The 17,926-nt window shown below is 40.4% G+C and overlaps 1 non-coding gene across 1 annotated transcript; it reads right to left on the bottom strand.

Moving 5' to 3' along the window:
- Positions 1-16,180: 16,180 nt before the first annotated feature.
- On the bottom strand, positions 16,181-16,284 carry LOC112774272 (small nucleolar RNA R71). The gene has a single exon (XR_003188767.1). It is a non-coding gene; the product is annotated as a small nucleolar RNA R71 (small nucleolar RNA).
- Positions 16,285-17,926: the final 1,642 nt, after the last annotated feature.

The raw sequence follows: 17,926 nt of genomic DNA, 5'->3' as shown, positions 1-17,926 counted from the left end.
ACGGCTAATCAGCTGTTGGTTCTCGATCATGCTAGAATAGGATCCATTGATCCTTTTGCGTCTGTCACTACGCCCAACACTCGCGAGTTTGAAGCTCGTCACAGCCATCCCTTCCCAGATCCTACTCGGAATACCACAGACAAGGTTTAGACTATCCGGATCTCAAGAATGCTGCCAATTGATTCTAGCCTATACCACGAAGACTCTGATCTCACGGAATGGAAGGCTCAGTTGTCAGGCGAGGTAACTATGCGTCATGAACCAGGAGGCTAAGAGATACGCACTCAAGCTATTGCAAGTAGAACGGAAGTGGTTGTCAGGCACGCGTTCATAGAAAAATAGTAGTAATTGCATTAATTCATGAAGAACAGCAGAGCTCCACACCTTAATATATGGGGTGTAGAAACTCCACCGTTGAAAATACAAAAGTAATAATGGTGTTCATTGGCTTCGGCCCCAAAGGGGGAACCAGAATGACCAAGACCTAGACCTAAGGACTAAACGTCCAGAGATATCCAAATACAATAGTAAAAGGTCCTATTTATAGAGAACTAGTAGCCTAGGGTTTACAGAAATGAGTAAATGACATAAAAATCCACTTCCGGGCCCACTTGGTGTGTGCTTGGGCTGAGCGTTGAAGCTTTCACATGTAGAGACTTTTTTTGGAGTTAAACGCCAGCTTTTGTGCCAGTTTGGGCGTTTAACTCCAGCTTTTATGCCAGTTCTGGCATTTTGACGCCAGAATTCTTATGCTGACTTGGAACGCCAATTTGGGCCATCAAATCTCGGGCAAAGTATGAATCCTTATATATTGCTGGAAAGCCCAGGATGTCTACTTTCCAACGCAATTGAGAGCGTGCCAATTGAGCTTCTGTAACTCCAAAAAATTCACTTCGAGTGCAGGGAGGTCAGAATCCAACAACATCTGCAGTCCTTTTTCAGCCTCTGAATCAGATTTTTGCTCAGGTCCCTCAATTTCAGCTAGAAAATACCTGAAATCACAGAAAAACACACAAACTCATAGTAAAGTCCAAAAATGTGATTTTTAATTAAAAACTAATAAAAATATAATAAAAACTAACTAAAACATACTAAAAACTACCTAAAAACAGTGCAAAAAAGCATATAAATTATCCGCTCATCACAACACCAAACTTAAAGTGTTGCTTGTCCCCAAGCAACTAAAAATCAAATAGGATAAAAAGAAGAGAATATACAATGAATTCCAAAAACATCTATGAAGATCAGTGTTAATTAGATGAGCGGGACTATTAGCTTTTTGCTTCTGAACAGTTTTGGCATCCCACTTTATCCTTTGAAGTTCAGAATGATTGGCAACTATAGGAACTTAGAATTCAGATAGTGTTATTGATTCTCCTAGTTCAGTATGTTGATTCTTGAACACAGCTATTTTATGAGTCTTGGCCGTGACCCTAAGCATTTTGTTTTGCAGTATTACCACCGGATACATAAATGCCACAGACACATAACTGGGTGAACCTTTTCAGATTGTGACTCATCTTTGCTAGAGTCCCCAATTAGAGGTGTCCAGAGATCTTAAGCACACTCTTTTTTTTGCTTTGGACCACGACTTTAACCGCTCAGTCTCAAGCTTTTCACTTGACACCTTCACGCTACAAGCACATGGTTAGGGACAGCTTGGTTTAGCCGCTTAGGCCAGGATTTTATTCCTTTAGGCCCTCCTATCCACTGATGCTCAAAGCCTTGGAACCTTTTTATTTTACCCTTGCCTTTTGGTTTAAAGGGCTATTGGCTTTTTCTGCTTGCTTTTTTTTGTATTCACTGCTTTTTCTTGCTTCAAGAATCATTTTTATGATTTTTCAGATTATCAATAACATTTCTCTTTTTTCATCATTCTTTCAAGAGCCAACAATTTTAACATTCTCAAACAAAAAATTCAAAAATATGCACTGTTCAAGCATTCATTCAGAAAACAAAAAGTATTGCCACCACATCAAATAATTAAACTATTTTAAATTTCAAAATTTATGTATTTATTTTTCTTTTGCAATTAAAAACATTTTTTATTTAAGAAAGGTGATGGATTCATAGGACATTCATAACTTTAAAGCATAGACACTAGATACTAATGATGATGTAATAAGACACAAACACAAATGAAACATAAAGCATAATTTTCGAAAAACACAAAAATAAGAATAAGGAAGTTAAAGAACGGGTCCACCTTAGTGATGGCGGCTTGTTCTACCTTTTGAAGATCTTATGGAGTGCTTGAGCACCTCAATGTCTCTTCCTTGCCTTTGTTGCTCCTCCCTCATGACTCTTTGGTCTTCTCTAATTTCATGGAGGAGGATGGAATGCTCTTGGTGCTCTACCCTTAGTTGTCCCATGTTGGAACTTAATTCTCCTAGGGATGTGTTGATTTGCTCCCAATAGTTTTGTGGAGGAAAATGCATCCCTTGAGGCATCTCAGGGATTTCATGATGAGGAATTTCCTTATGCTCTTGTTGAGGTCCATGAGTGGGCTCTCTTGTTTGCTCCATCCTTTTCTTAGTGATGGGATTGTCCTCATCAATGAGGGTGTCTTCCTCTATTTCAATTCCAGCTGAATTACAGAGGTAACAAATGAGATGAGGAAAGGCTAACCTTGCCAAGCTAGAGGACTTGTCCGCCACCTTGTAGAGCTCTTGGGATATAACCTCGTGAACTTCTACTTCCTCTCCGATCATGATGCTATGGATCATGATAGCCTGGTCTATGGTAACTTCAGACCGGTTGCTAGTTGGAATGATTGAGCGTTGGATGAACTCCAACCATCCCCTAGCCACGGGCTTGAGGTCATGCCTTCTTAGTTGAGTCGGCTTCCCTCTTGAGTCTCTCTTCCATTGAGCGCCCTCTTCACAAATGTCTACGAGGACTTGGTCCAACCTTTGATCAAAGTTGACCCTTCTAGTGTAGGGGCGTGTATCTCCTTGCATCATGGGCAAGTTGAATGCCAACCTTATATTTTCCGGACTAAAATCCAAGCATTTCCCCCGGACCATTGTAAGCCAATTCTTTGGGTCCGGGTTCACACTTTGATCATGGTTCTTGGTGATCCATGCATTGGCATGGAACTCTTGAACCATTAAGATCTCGACTTCTTGAATGGGGTTGGTGAGAATTTCCCAACCTCTTCTTCAAATCTCATGTCGGATCTCCGGATATTCACCCTTTTTGAGCTTGAAAGGGACCTCGGGGATCACGTTCTTCTTGGCCACAACTTCATAGAAGTGGTCTTGATGCACCCTTGAGATGAATCTCTCCATCTCCCATGACTCGGAGGTGGAAGCTTTTGCCTTCCCTTTCCTCTTTCTTGAGGTTTCTCCAGCCTTTGGTGCTATAAATTTTTATGAAAAAACAATAAGCAACACTTTTACCACACCAAACTTAGAAGGTTTGCTCATCCTCGAGCAAAAGAAGATAGAAAAGAGTAGAAGAAGAAAATGGAGATGATGGAGGGGGGTTAGTGTTTCAGCCAAGGGGGCGAGTAGGGTGTATGATGTGTGAAAATGAAGGAGTGAAGATGGGTTTATATAGGAGTGGAGAAATGGGTAGGGTTCGGCCATGTATGGGTGGGTTTGGGAGGGAAAGTGGTTTGAATTTGAATGGTGAGGTAGGTGGGGTTTTATGATGGATGGATGTGGATTGGTGAAGAGATTATCGAGAAGAGGGTAGCATTTGATAGGTGAGGGATATTTGGGGAAGAGGTATTGAGGTGATTGGTGAAGGGTATTTGGGGAAGGGTGTTTTGGGAAGGTGTGAAGAAGAAAGTGAGAGGTGGGGTAGGTGGGGATCCTGTGGGGTCCACAGATCCTGAGGTGTCAAAGATTTCTCATCCCTGCACCATGTGGCATGTACACGCCCCTTCCTGTGCCAATCCTGGCTTTAACGCCAGGTTGCTGCCCATTTCTAGCGTTTAACGCCAACTTTGTGCCTCTTTCTGGCGTTAAACGCCAGTCTGGTGCCCATTTCTGGCGTTAAACGCCCAGAATAGTGCCAGATTGGGCATTTAACGCCCATTCTGCTACCCTTACTAGCGTTTAAACGCCAGCAATCTTCTCTTCCAGGGTGTGCTATTTTTAATACTGTTTTTCATTCTATTTTTGCTTTTTCAGTTGTTTTTGTGACTTCACATGATCATCAACCTACAGAAAACATAAAATAACAATGGAAAATAAATAGATATAATAAAATTGGGTTGCCTCCCAACAAGTGCTTCTTTAATGTCAATAGCTTGACAGTGAGCTCTCATGGAGCCTCACAGATGTTTAGAGCTTAGTGTTGGCCTCCCAACACCAAACTTAGAATTTGAATGTGGGGGCTCTGTTTGACTCTGTATTGAGAGAAGCTTTTCATTCTTCTTCTCCATGTGTGCAGAAGGAGGTCCTTGAGCCTTAAACACAAGGGAGTCCTCATTCACGTGAAGGACTAATTCTCCTCTGTCAACATCAATCACAACTTTTGCTGTGGCTAGGAAGGGTCTGCCAAGGATGATGGATTCATCCATACACTTCCCAGTGTCTAGGATTATGAAATCAGCAGGGATGTTGTGGCCTTCAACTTTTACCAAGACATCCTCTACAATTCCATAAGCCTGTTTCCTTGAATTGTCTGCCATCTCTAGTGAGATTCTTGCAGCTTGTACCTCAAGGATCCCTAGCTTCTCCATTACAGAGAGAGGCATGAGGTTTATGCTTGATCTTAGGTCACACAGAGCCTTCTCAAAGGTCATGGTGCCTATGGTACAAGGTATTGAGAACTTTCCAGGATCCTGTCTCTTCTGAGGTAATCTCTGCATAGTCAAGTCATCCAGTTCTTTGGTGAGCAAGGGGGTTCATCCTCCCAAGTCTCATTACCAAACAGCTTGGCATTTAACTTCATGATTTCTCCAAGGTACTTAGCAACTTGCTCTTCAGTAACATCTTCATCCTCTTCAGAGGAAGAATACTCATCAGAGCTCATGAATGGTGATGAGCGGATATTTTATACGCTTTTTGGGGGTAATTTCATGTAGATTTTAGTGTGTTTTAATTAGTTTTTAGTATATTTTTATTAGTTTTTAGGCAAAATTCATATTTCTGGACTTTACTATGAGTTTGTGTATTTTTCTGTGATTTCAGGTATTTTCTGACTGAAATTGAGGGAGCTAAGCAAAAATTTGATTCAGGATGAAAAAGGACTGCTGATGCTGTTGGGTTCTGACCTCCCTGCACTCGGAATAGATTTTCTGGAGCTACAGAACTCTAAATGGCACGCTCTCAATTGGGTTGGAAAGTAGACATCTAGGGTTTTCCAGAAATATATAATAGTCCATACTTTATGTGAAGATAGATGACGTAAACTGGCGTTCAACGCCAGTTCCATGTTGCAGTCTGGCGTTCAGCGCCAGAAACAGGTTACAAATTGGAGTTCAACGCCAGAAACAGGTTACAACCTGGCGTTCAACTCCAGAAACAGCCCAGGCACGTGAGTAGCTTAAGTCTCAGCCCCAGCACACACCAAGTGGGCCCCAGAAGTGGATATTTGCACTGTCCATCTTAGTTTACTTATTTTCTGTAAACCTAGGTTACTAGTTTAGTATTTAAACAACTTTTAGAGACTTATTTTGTACCTCATGACATTTTTTAGATCTGAATTTTATACTCTTTGACGGCATGAGTCTCTAAACTCCATTGTTGGGGGTGAGGAGCTCTGCTGTGTCTCGATGAATTAATGCAAGTATTTTTGTTTTCCATTCAAACACGCTTGTTCCTATCTAAGATGTTTATTCGCGCTTCATTTGTGAAGGAGGTGATGACCCGTGACACTCATCACCTTCCTCAATCCATGAACGTGTGCTTGAACACCACTTCCGTTCTATATCAGATTGAATGAGTATCTCTTGGATCCCTTAATTAGAATCTTCGTGGTATAAGCTAGAATTGATGGCGGCATTCATGAGAATCTGGAAAGTCTAAACCTTGTCTGTGGTATTTTGAGTAGGATTCAAGGATTGAATGACTGTGACAAGCTTCAAACTCGCGAGTACTGGATGTAGTGACAGACGCAAAAGGATAGTAAATCCTATTCCGGTATGATCGAGAACCGACAGATGATTAGCCGTGCTGTAACAGAGCATTTGGACCATTTTCACTGAGAGGACGGATGGTAGCCATTGACAACGGTGATCCACCAACATACAGCTTGCCATAGGAGGAATCTTTCATGTGTGAAGAGGAGTACAAGAGGAAAGCTGAAATTCAGAAGACAAAGCATCTCCAAAACTCCAACATATTCTCCATTACTGCATAACAAGTATTTATTTCATGCTCTTTTATTTATTTGCAATTCAAACTGATAACTATAATTAATATCCTGACTAAGAGTTACAAGATAAACATAGATTGCTTCAAACTAACAATCTCCGTGGGATTCGACCCTTACTCACGTAAGGTATTACTTGGACGACCCAGTGCACTTGCTGGTAGCTGTGCGAAGTTGTAAGAAATAGTAATATTGACATTGACATATACAATTTCGTGCACCAAGTTTTTGGCGCCATTGCCGGGGATTGTTCGAGTTTGAACAACTAAAGGTTTATTTTGTTGCTTAGATTAGGAATAAATTATTGATGCTATAGAGTCATTAAATCTGAGTCCTTTATTTTCTTTTCAAAAAAATTTTTCAAAGTTATTATTTTTCTTTATTAATTTTTAAATTTTAATTTTTTCGTGAGTTTAGTGTCATGTTTTAATTTTGGTGTCAATTGCATTCTTGTCTTTTTCTTTTAAATTTTCGAATTCGTTTTCTTTATTCTTCCTTGATCTTCAAGTTGTTCTTGTTTATTTTTCTTATTTGATCTCTGGTTTTTCTTGTTCTGTGCCTTTTCTTGTTTTACTTGTGCTTTCTCAAAACATTAGTTTTCAAAAAAAATTATTTTTAGCTATTAAAATTACCTCTTTAAAACAAGTGTTACATTTACTGCTCAATTGGCTAGAGCGTTGGTTTATGTTCTTGGTAATTGGGTATCTTCTTTTTAAATATTTTTCAAAAATAATATTTCTTTGATTGAATCTTGTGCCAAACTTTAAGTTTGGTGTTTTCCTGTTAATCTTTTTATAATTTTCGAAAATTTTATTGAAGTTTTCTATAAATTTTAAGTTTGGTGTTCTTTCTTTTGTTCTTGTTGTTCTTGTGAATCTTCAAAGTGTTCTTGAGTCTTCTTTGTGTCTAGATCTTAAAATTTTTAAGTTTGGTGTTCCTTGGTGTTTTCCTCCCAAAATTTTCGAAAACAAGGAGCATTAGATCTAAAAATTTTAAGTCTTGTGTCTTTTGAGTGTTTTTCTCTTTCATCATAAAATTCAAAATTCAAAACAAAAATATTTTTTAACTATTTTTAAGCCATATTTTCGAACCTTTTGATTAAAAATTCAGATTTCAATTTCAAAATTTTTCAAATCCCAACCACTTTCTCTCTCCTCACTTTTTCGAAAATCTTCATAAAATATTTTCAAATTTTTATTATTTTTCACTTTTAAAATTCTTATTTTATTTTTATTTCGGTTCTTATTGTATTTTATTTTATTTTTTGCAAATCATTTTTTCATTTTTTATATAATAAAATAAATAAAAATAAATCCAAGTCATCTTCCTTTCTCCATCATGGACATAAGTGGAAATGAACAGTCCAGAAGGACTCTGGGGTCATACGCTAACCCCACTACTGCTTCATATGGGAGTAGTATCTGTATACCCTCCATTGGAGTCAGTAGTTTTGAGTTGAATCCTCAGCTCATTATCATGGTGCAGCAAAGTTGCCAGTATTTCGGTCTTCCACAGGAAGAACCTACAGAGTTTCTGGCCCAGTTTTTATAAATTACTGACACAGTACGTGATAAAGAGGTAGATCAAGATGTCTACAGACTATTACTGTTTCCATTTGCTGTAAAAGATCAAGGTAAGAGGTGGTTAAATAACCAACCTAAGGACAGCATAAAGACATGGAAATAGCTGTCAGAAAAATTCCTGAATCACTATTTTCCTCCAAAACGGATGACACAGCTAAGGCTGAGCATCCAAGGCTTTAAACAAGGAGATAATGAATCCCTTTATGATGCCTGGGAGAGATACAGAGAGATGCTACGAAAATGCCCCTCTGAAATGTTTTCAGAGTGGGTGCAGTTAGACATTTTCTATTATGGGCTTACAGAAAGAGCTCAGGTCTCTCTAGACCACTCAGCTGGTGGATCTATCCACATGAGAAAGACAATTGAAGAAGCTCAAGAGCTCATTGATACAGTTGCCAGAAATCAGCATCTATACCTAAGCAGTGAACCTTCCATGAAAGAAGAGGCTAAAATAGTGACTGCTGAACTCAGTCCTATAAAACAAGCTACTGAATTCAATCAGCAATTGGATTTTCTAACAAAACAGCTAGCCGAATTCAAGGAGATGCTACAAGACACTAAAAATGACAATAAAAATATGGAGACACAATTGAATCAGACAAGACAGCAGTTATCAAAACAGATAACAGAAGAGTGCCAAGCAGTTCAATTAAGAAGTTGGAAAACACTAAATACCTCATTTCAAGGTAGTAGGAAGCCAAGAAATGAGCAAACTACCCAAAATCCACCTGAGGACAGTAAGAGCCCAGAGAGAAATAATTCTGGCGCTCAAACGCCAGAAAATGGGTGGAAAGCTGGCATTGAACGCCCAACCCATGCTCAGTCCTGGCATTCAACGCCAGAAACAAGCAAGGAATTGGCATTGAACGCCCAAAGAAAGCACAGCTCTGGCGTTCAGACACCAGGAACAGGTGAGGAGTTGGCATCTAACGCCACTCCAGCCTCCACCCTTGGCATTCAAACGCCAGTGGGGGATCAGACACATACAAGTGCTGATAGAAACCCTTCCAAAAAGGCTTCTCAACCCATATCTATAGGCAATAAACCTACAGCAACTAAGGTTGAGGAATACAAAGCCAAAATGCCTTATCCTCAGAAACTACGCCAAGCAGAACAGGATAAGCAATTTGCCCGCTTTGCAGACTATCTCAGGACTCTTGAAATAAAGATTCCGTTTGCAGAGGCACTGGAGCAAATACCCTCTTATGCTAAGTTCATGAAAGAGATCTTAAGTCATAAGAAGGATTGGAGGGAAACTGAAAAAGTTTACCTCACTGAAGAATGCAGTGCAGTCATTCTAAAAAGCTTACCTGAGAAGCTTAAAGATCCCGGAAGCTTTATGATACCATGCACATTAGAGGGTACTTGTACCAAGCAAGCTCTATGTGATCTTGGGGCAAGTATCAACCTAATACCTGCATCTACTATCAAAAAACTTGGGTTAACGGATGAAGTTAAACCAACCCGGATATGTCTCCAACTTACTGATGGCTCCATTAAATACCCCTCAGGCGTGATTGAAGACATGATTGTCAAGGTTGGGCCATTTGCCTTTTCCACTGACTTTGTGGTGCTGGAAATGGAGGAGCACAAAAGTACAACTCTCATTCTAGGAAGACCTTTCCTAGCAACTGGCCAAACCCTTATTGACGTCCAAAAAGGGGAAGTAACCCTGATGGTCAATGAGGATGAGTTCAAGTTGAATGTTGTCAAAGCTATGCAGCATCCAGACACCCCAAATGACTGCATGAGCATTGATATTATTGACTCTCTGGTAAAAGAGGTCAATATGACTGAGAGTCTCGAATCAGAGCTAGAGGACATCTTTAAAGATGTTCATCCTGATCTGGAGGAATCAGAGAGAATAATAGAACCTCTGAAAATCCCTCAGGAAAAGGAGAAACCTCCTAAACCCGAGCTCAAACCATTACCACCATCCCTGAAATATGCATTTCTGGGAGAAAGTGATACCTTTCCTGTAATCATAAGCTCTACCTTAGAGCCACAGGAAGAGGAAGCACTAATTCAAGTGCTAAGAACACACAAGACAGCTCTTGGGTGGTCCATCAGTGATCTTAAGGGCATTAGCCCAGCCAGATGCATGCACAAGATCCTACTGGAGGGTGACGCTAAGCCAGTGGTTCAACCACAGAGGCGGCTGAATCCAGCCATGAAGGAGGTGGTGCAGAAGGAGGTCACTAAGTTACTAGAGGCTGGGATTATTTATCCTATTTCTGATAGCCCCTGGGTAAGCCTAGTCCAAGTCGTCCCTAAGAAGGGTGGCATGACAGTGGTTCATAATGAAAAAAATGAACTGGTTCCTACAAGAATAGTTACAGGGTGGCGTATGTGTATTGATTATAGAAGGCTCAATACAGCTACCAGAAAGGATTATTTTCCTTTACCATTCATAGACCAGATGCTAGAAAGACTAGAAGGTCATGAATACTACTGCTTCTTGGATGGATGTTCAGGTTATAATCAAATTGTAGTAGATCCCCAGGATCAAGAGAAAACAGCATTCACATGTCCATCTGGAGTATTTGCATACAGAAGGATGCCATTTGGCCTGTGGAATGCACCTGCAACCTTTCAAAGGTACATGCTCTCAATTTTCTCTGATATGGTGGAAAAATTTCTGGAAGTCTTCATGGATGACTTTTCAGTATTTGGAGACTCATTTAGCTCCTGTCTTGACCATCTAGCACTTGTTCTAAAGAGGTACCAAGAGACTAACCTGGTTTTAAATTGGGAAAAATGTCACTTTATGGTGACTGAAGGCATTGTCCTTGGGCACAAAATCTCGAACAAGAGAATAGAGGTGGATCAAGCTAAGGTAGAGGTAATTGAAAAATTACCACCACCAGCCAATGTTAAGGCAATCAGAAGCTTTATGGGGCATGCAGGATTCTATAGGAGGTTTATAAAGGATTTTTCAAAAATTGCCAAACCTCTAAGTAATCTGCTAGCTACTGACACGCCATTTATCTTTGATAAAGAGTGTCTGCAGGCGTTTGAGACTCTGAAAGCTAAGCTGGTCACAGCACCAGTCATCTCTGCACCAGACTAGACATTACCTTTTGAACTAATGTGTGATGCCAGTGACCATGCCATTGGTGCAGTGTTGGGACAAAGGCATGACAAGCTTCTGCACGTCATTTACTATGCCAGTCGTGTTTTAAATGATGCACAAAAGAACTACACAACCACAGAAAAAGAGTTACTTGCAGTGGTTTACGCCATTGACAAATTTAGATCTTATTTAGTAGGATCAAAAATGATTGTGTACACTGACCATGCTGCTCTTAAATATCTACTCACAAAGAAAGATTCAAAACCTAGACTCATCAGATGGGTGTTGCTTCTGCAAGAGTTTGATATAGAAATAAGAGATAGAAAAGGGACAGAGAACCAAGTAGCAGATCACCTGTCCCGAATAGAACCAGTAGAAGGGGCGTCCCTCCCTCTTACTGAGATATCTGAAAACTTTCCGGATGAGCAACTCTTTGCCATCCAGGAAGTGCCATGGTTTGCAGACATTGCAAACTACAAGGCAGTGAGATTCATACCCAAAGAGTACAGCAGGCAACAAAAGAAAAAATTAATTACTGATGCAAAGTACTATTTGTGGGATGAACCCTATCTCTTTAAGAGATGTGCAGAAGGAATAATCCGTAGGTGTGTGCCTAGAGAAGAAGCACAGAAGATCTTATGGCATTGCCATGGATCACAATATGGAGGCCACTTCGGAGGTGAGCGCACATCCACCAAGGTCCTCCAATGTGGCTTCTATTGGCCTACCCTCTATAAAGATTCCCGAGAGTTTCTGCGTAACTGTGATAATTGCCAGAGAGCTGGTAATCTGCCTCATGGTCACGCCATGCCTCAACAAGGGATCTTGGAGATTGAGTTGTTTGATGTATGGGGCATTGATTTCATGGGACCTTTCCCACCATCATACTCAAACATTTATATTCTGGTAACAGTCAACTATGTATCCAAATGAGTAGAGGCCATTGCCACACCCACTAATGATACTAGGACAGTGCTGAAATTCCTCCAGAAAAATATCTTCAGCAGGTCTGGGGTCCCTAGAACATTAATTAGTGATGGGGGGTTCTCACTTCTGCAACAAACAGCTCTCCTTTGCTATGGCTCGGTATGGAATTAGCCACAAGGTGGCAACTCCATATCATCCACAGACAAATGGACAAGCTGAAGTTTCTAATAGAGAACTGAAAAGAATCCTGGAACGGACTATAAATACCCATAGAAAGGATTGGGCGAGAAGCTTGGATGATGCTCTGTGGGCTTATAGAACAGCATTTAAGACTCCTATAGGAACCTCTCCATACCACCTTGTGTTTGGAAAGGCCTGTCACCTGTCCGTGGAACTGGAGCATAAGGCCTACTGGGCAACCAGATTCCTAAACTTTGATGCCAATTTAACCGGAGAAAAAAGATTGCTCCAGCTGAATGAGCTAGAGGAATTCAGACTCATGGCTTCCAAAAATGCCAAGCTTTACAAAGAGAAAACAAAAAGGTGGCATGACAGAAAGCTGTCATCTAGAGTCTTTGAACCAGGACAAAAGGTTGCTGTTTAACTCTAGGCTCAAGCTATTCCCCGGGAAACTGAAATCCCGGTGGAGGGGACCATATGTGATTACAAGCGTGTCACCATATGGCTATATGGAGTTGCAAGACAGTGATTCTGATAATAAGTTCATTGTTAATGGACAGAGAATCAAGCATTATCTTGAAATACAATAAGTCCAGCTAAAGCCCAAAACTGAGACTTGATTAAAGCTCAGTAATAGTCCAGCTAAAGACAATAAAGAAGCGCTTGCTGGGAGGCAACCCAGCCATTTACAAAGTTTATTTGTTAATTAATTAATTTTTACAGGTTTATGTCAATTATCTTCAAGGTAAAATCGTAATTGCTTGAGTTCACAGAGTTAAAAAAGGATTCGCAGGATAAAACAGCAAAAAAGGGAGCTCACTGGTGCGAAAAAAGACAGTAAAGGCTGTTTTGGGTGTTGAACGCTCAAAAGAAGCATCCACTGGGCGTTCAACGCCAGTAAGGATGGCCATCTGCGCGTTAAACGCCAGAAAGAAGCATCTTCTGGGCGTTGAACGCCAGAAAGAAGCACCTTCTGGCCGTTTAACGCCAGATTTACAGCATCCTAGGCGTTTAGAAAAATGCCCAGTGACAAAGGAGTTCCTGGCGTTCAATGATGCCAAGGCATCTTAGGCGAGTTTCACTAGCATTTTTCTGTTAGTTTTAGTTGTTTTATGCACTTTCTTGAGCTTAAAGTAACCAAGAATGGTTAAATGAATAACAAAGCAATGAACCATCCAAACAGCATGATTTTTATGCAAATTTCATGAGTTTTTAGTTATATTACTTGAATGCTATGAATGGAAGATTCTCATGAAAATTTGCAAGACTTTGATGCAGTTGTTTGGATGATTTCAGGGAAGAAGAGGCTAGGCAAGGAAGCAACCAAAATCAATAAAGGAAGCTTGAATATCACATGTGGAGTTTAAGTTCCAGTTTAAGCTTAAACTGGAACTTAAACGGCCAAAATCATGAAAGCTGAGGAAAGGGTGAAAGTGGCGTTTAACCTCCAGTTTAACCTTAAACTGGAAGTTAAACGCCAGAAATGGGAAATGCACCAGGGAGCCATTTCCACGTTTAAGCTCCAGTTTAACCTTAAACTGGAGCTTAAACGTGTTCGACCAAGTTTTCTCCTCCAGGGTTGCTTTCTCCATTTCCACGTTTAAGCTCCAGTTTAACCTTAAACTGGAGCTTAAACGTGTTCGACCTCCAGGGGTTCCTTTCTCCGCTTCCACGTTTAAGCTCCAGTTTAACCTTAAACTGGAGCTTAAACGTGTTCGACCTCCAGGATGGCTTTCTCTATTCCCACGTTTAAGCTCCAGTTTAACCTTAAACTGGAGCTTAAACGTGTTCGACCTCCAGAGCTGCCTTTCCTATCTCCACGTTTAAGCTTCAGTTTAACCTTAAACTGAAGCTTAAACGTGCTTCCACAAAAAGGCATCACTGGAAGTGTCTGGCGTTTAAGCTGCAGTTTAAGCTTAAACTGCAACTTAAACGCCACTATTGGAAAAGGTTTCCGGGCCAAAAATATTGCAGTTTAAGTTATCTTTTGAGCACAAACATTAACTTAAACTTACTTTGGTATGAAACCCAATTGAATATCATGGTTTATGGGATTGGGCCTGAAGGATTGATGAGTCTGGAATTTCAATTTGTTGAGTCATGTGTCATTACTTGATTATCACTAAGTTGGCTCAATGAATGTTACAGAATGTGGATCAGCAGCCTCATCAAGATTATGGATCATAAACCCAAAGCAAAAGGAAAGCAGGGAGAGGCCTCAAAGCCCAAGAAACACAACAGAAGCTCAATATAGAAAGTGTATAAATAGGATAGAATTTAAGTTAGGAAGAAAGACTTTTACCTTTTCATTTTGCTAGTTTTCATACCTTTGTAATTGAATTCAGAGCTATGACTCACTAAACCCCCTTTCATTGGGTTAGGGAGCTCTATTGTAATTCAATGAATCAATAATAGTTTATCTTCTTCTTCAATCTTTTCTCTTGAATTTTGTTAGAAAGCTTCTCGATCTAATTCCATTGGGTAGTTGTCTTGGGAAAGAAACTACCCATAATTGGAATCCTTCGGAACCTTGGGAAAGGAATGGAGGATTCATGCTAGAGAAGCTTTCTCACAGTGAATTGGATTGGGGTTTGGATGGATATTGTGACATGTAATCCTACCAAATTGTGGTTCATGAAACTGTGTGGTATAATCAGTGATCGAGCATCATCTCTTCTTATGAACATTTAAACCAAGGGATTGGGAATTTGTTTGTTTTTAGAGAGAATTGGTGAGCCAAGGGATTGGGATCCAATCATATAAGATTGCCAAGCAAAATTCAATGAACGCATTGGTTGAGGAAGAGATAAACATGTTTTGATTCGGAGATCTCAATATCTCCTATAACCCAATGAATTCCCCATCTCCGATTTCCACTTTCTCTTTACATTCTGCAACTCAATTCATGCAATCACCCCCATTCCCTTTTAATTTCAGCAATTTAGCTTCTGCTCTTTAATTCATGCAATTTAAGATTCCGCCATTTCAATTTCTTGTCATTTACGTTTCCCGCCAATTTTACATTCCGCAATTCTCATCTAATTCTTGATTCCGCTCAACTAGACACACTTCTAATCCGAATTGCTCATTCAACCAATCCTTGTGGGATTTGACCTCACTCTATTGTGAGTTTTTACTTGACGATAACCGGTGCACTTGCCGGAAGGAATTTTGCCGATCGTGCAATTTCATAAATCGTGGCATAACTAGTTTATGCGCATCAAGTTTATGGCGCCGTTGCCGGGGATTGGTTTTCGATTGACAATTCTCAAATTGGAAGTTAACTAGATTGAGCATTTTTCTTGCTTTGTTAATTCAGTTCAAGTTACTTATTGAATTTCAATTTCTGCACTCTGTTACATGCTTTCTTTCTTTATGCTTTTAATTTCAAGCAACTAACTCACTGACTCACTAACTATTTGAATTAATTCCTCAACTGCTCTAACCATACTCTTCCATTAACCAAGAGTATTTCACTTGTTTGGTGCCTGTGCTGTGTTCTTGTATGACAGGTAGGAGAGGAGAGACATCAACCCCTCCATATACCGAACCAGAGAGGACCCTTCATAGACTTAGAAGGGAAGCAAGAGGGAAGAGAATACTGAGAGAAGAGGAATCTGAAGGAGAATCTGAGGACAATTTTGAGGAAGCTTTAGATCTCAACATGGATAGAGAAGTTCACAACCATGAGAGGGATGATGGAAACAATGCCATTCCTGAGAGGAGGGTTCTTGGTTCATACATAAACCCAACCTCTGGGAATTGTGGTAGCAGCATTCAGAAACCAACCATTCAGGCCAACAATTTTGAGCTCAAACCACAGCTAATATCACTTGTGGAGAATCATTGTTCATTTGGTGGGAGTGCTAATGAAGACCCAAACCAACATCTCACAAAATTCCTGAGAATTTGCGACACTGTGAAGTCTAATGGAGTCCAGGAAGATGCCTATAAACTGCTTTTGTTCCCATTTTCACTTAGGGACAAGGCAGCTAAGTGGCTGGAATCATTCCCAAGGGGGAGCCTAACAACCTGGGATGAGGTGGAAAGCAAGTTTCTGGCACGTTTCTACCCCCCACAAAAGGTCAATAGGCTTCGATCTGAGGTTCAGACTTTTAGACAACAAGATGGTGAAACTCTCTACGAGGCATGGGAGAGGTTCAAGGATTTGACAAGGAAATGCCCACCAGACATGTTCCATGACTGGGTGCAATTGCACATTTTCTATGATGGACTTTCTTATGAATCAAGGAAGGCTGTAGACCATTCATCAGGAGGTTCATTGAACAGGAAAAAGACTGTGGAAGAAGCCATTGAAGTGATTGAGACAGTGGCTGAGAATGAGTACTACTATGCATCAGAGAGACACAACACTAAGGGAGTCATGGAGCTGAACCATGTTGATACAATTCTAGCCCAAAACAAGGTGTTTGCCAAGCAACTAGCAGAGCTCACCAGGAAATTAGAAACAAAGCAAGTGGCTGCAATACACACACAAGATCAAGAGGAAGCAAGCACTGAAGGAGGTGATTGGGAAGAGGCCAACTATGTGGGAAACCAACAAAGGCAATCATATGATCCACATTCCAACACTTACAATCCAGGATGGAAAAACCACCCAAACTTTGGGTGGGGGAACCAACAAACCCAACCACAAAACCACAAACCTTACAACCACAACCAACATAACAATTCCACATACCAAAACTCCAACCAAAGATCATACCAAGCCACACAAAACACTTACTCCCAACCATCATATCATGGCCAAAATAATCAACCTACCCAACCTAATCCGAACCAACAATTTCAAGATCAATTAAACAGGATAAAAGGAATGCTTGCAACCATGAGTCAAGACATAACCGAATTGAAAGCCTTTAAGGAAGAAGTAAATTCTAACCTGCAAAACCAAGGAGCTGCTATCCAGAAGCTAGAAAATCAAATTGTGTATTTGTCTAAGCAAACCCCTGGGCCAAGCGTTTCTCATGCTGCCAAGGCTATTGCAAGGGAAGAATGTAAGGCCATAACCCTCAGAAGTGGAAAGAATCTAAAGGAGATCTCAAAGGAAACCATAGAGGATGAAGCAAAGGAAAATGTGAGGGACAAGGAACAAGGACAGTCTTTTACACCGTCTGCAACAAAAGAAAAAGAAAAAGAGGTCCTGAAGCCTTATACACCTAAAGCACCATATCCTCAACGTTTGATGAAAAGTGAAAAGGATGGCCAATTCTCCAGGTTCTTGGAAATTTTCAAGAAGCTTCAAATCAACATTCCGTTTGCTGAGGCAATAGAGCAAATGCCACTCTATGCAAAATTCTTAAAGGAATTAATGACCAAGAAGAGAAGCTGGAGAAATGAGAAAACTGTGTTGTTAACTGAAGAATGCAGTGCCATCATTCAGCACAAATTGCCTCAGAAATTGAAGGATCCAGGCAGTTTCCAAATCCCCTGCATCATAGGAGAAGTCATGGTGGAGAAGGCCTTGTGTGACTTAGGGGCCAGTATCAATTTGATGTCTCTAACAATGATGAGAAGAATGAAGATTGAGGAAGCCAAACCAACAAGAATGGCCCTCCAATTGGCAGATCGAACTTTTAAATTCCCTCATGGGATAGTTGAGGATTTGTTGGTGAAAGTGGGAGATTTTATATTTCCTGCTGATTTTGTGGTGTTAGATATGGAGGAAGAAGCCAAAGCTTCAATAATTCTGGGAAGACCCTTCCTGGCTACTGCTGGAGCCATCATAGATGTACAAAAGGGTGAACTCACTCTTAGACTACATGATGAGAAATTGGTGTTTAACGTATTCAAGGCAATGAGCTATCCATCAGAA

Source organism: Arachis hypogaea, chromosome 18, assembly GCF_003086295.3.
Source record: "Arachis hypogaea cultivar Tifrunner chromosome 18, arahy.Tifrunner.gnm2.J5K5, whole genome shotgun sequence".
In the NCBI taxonomy this organism is placed as follows: Eukaryota; Viridiplantae; Streptophyta; class Magnoliopsida; order Fabales; family Fabaceae; genus Arachis; species Arachis hypogaea.
The sequence above is the reverse complement of the archived record's forward strand: the minus strand, read 5'-3'. Positions and strand labels throughout refer to the sequence as shown.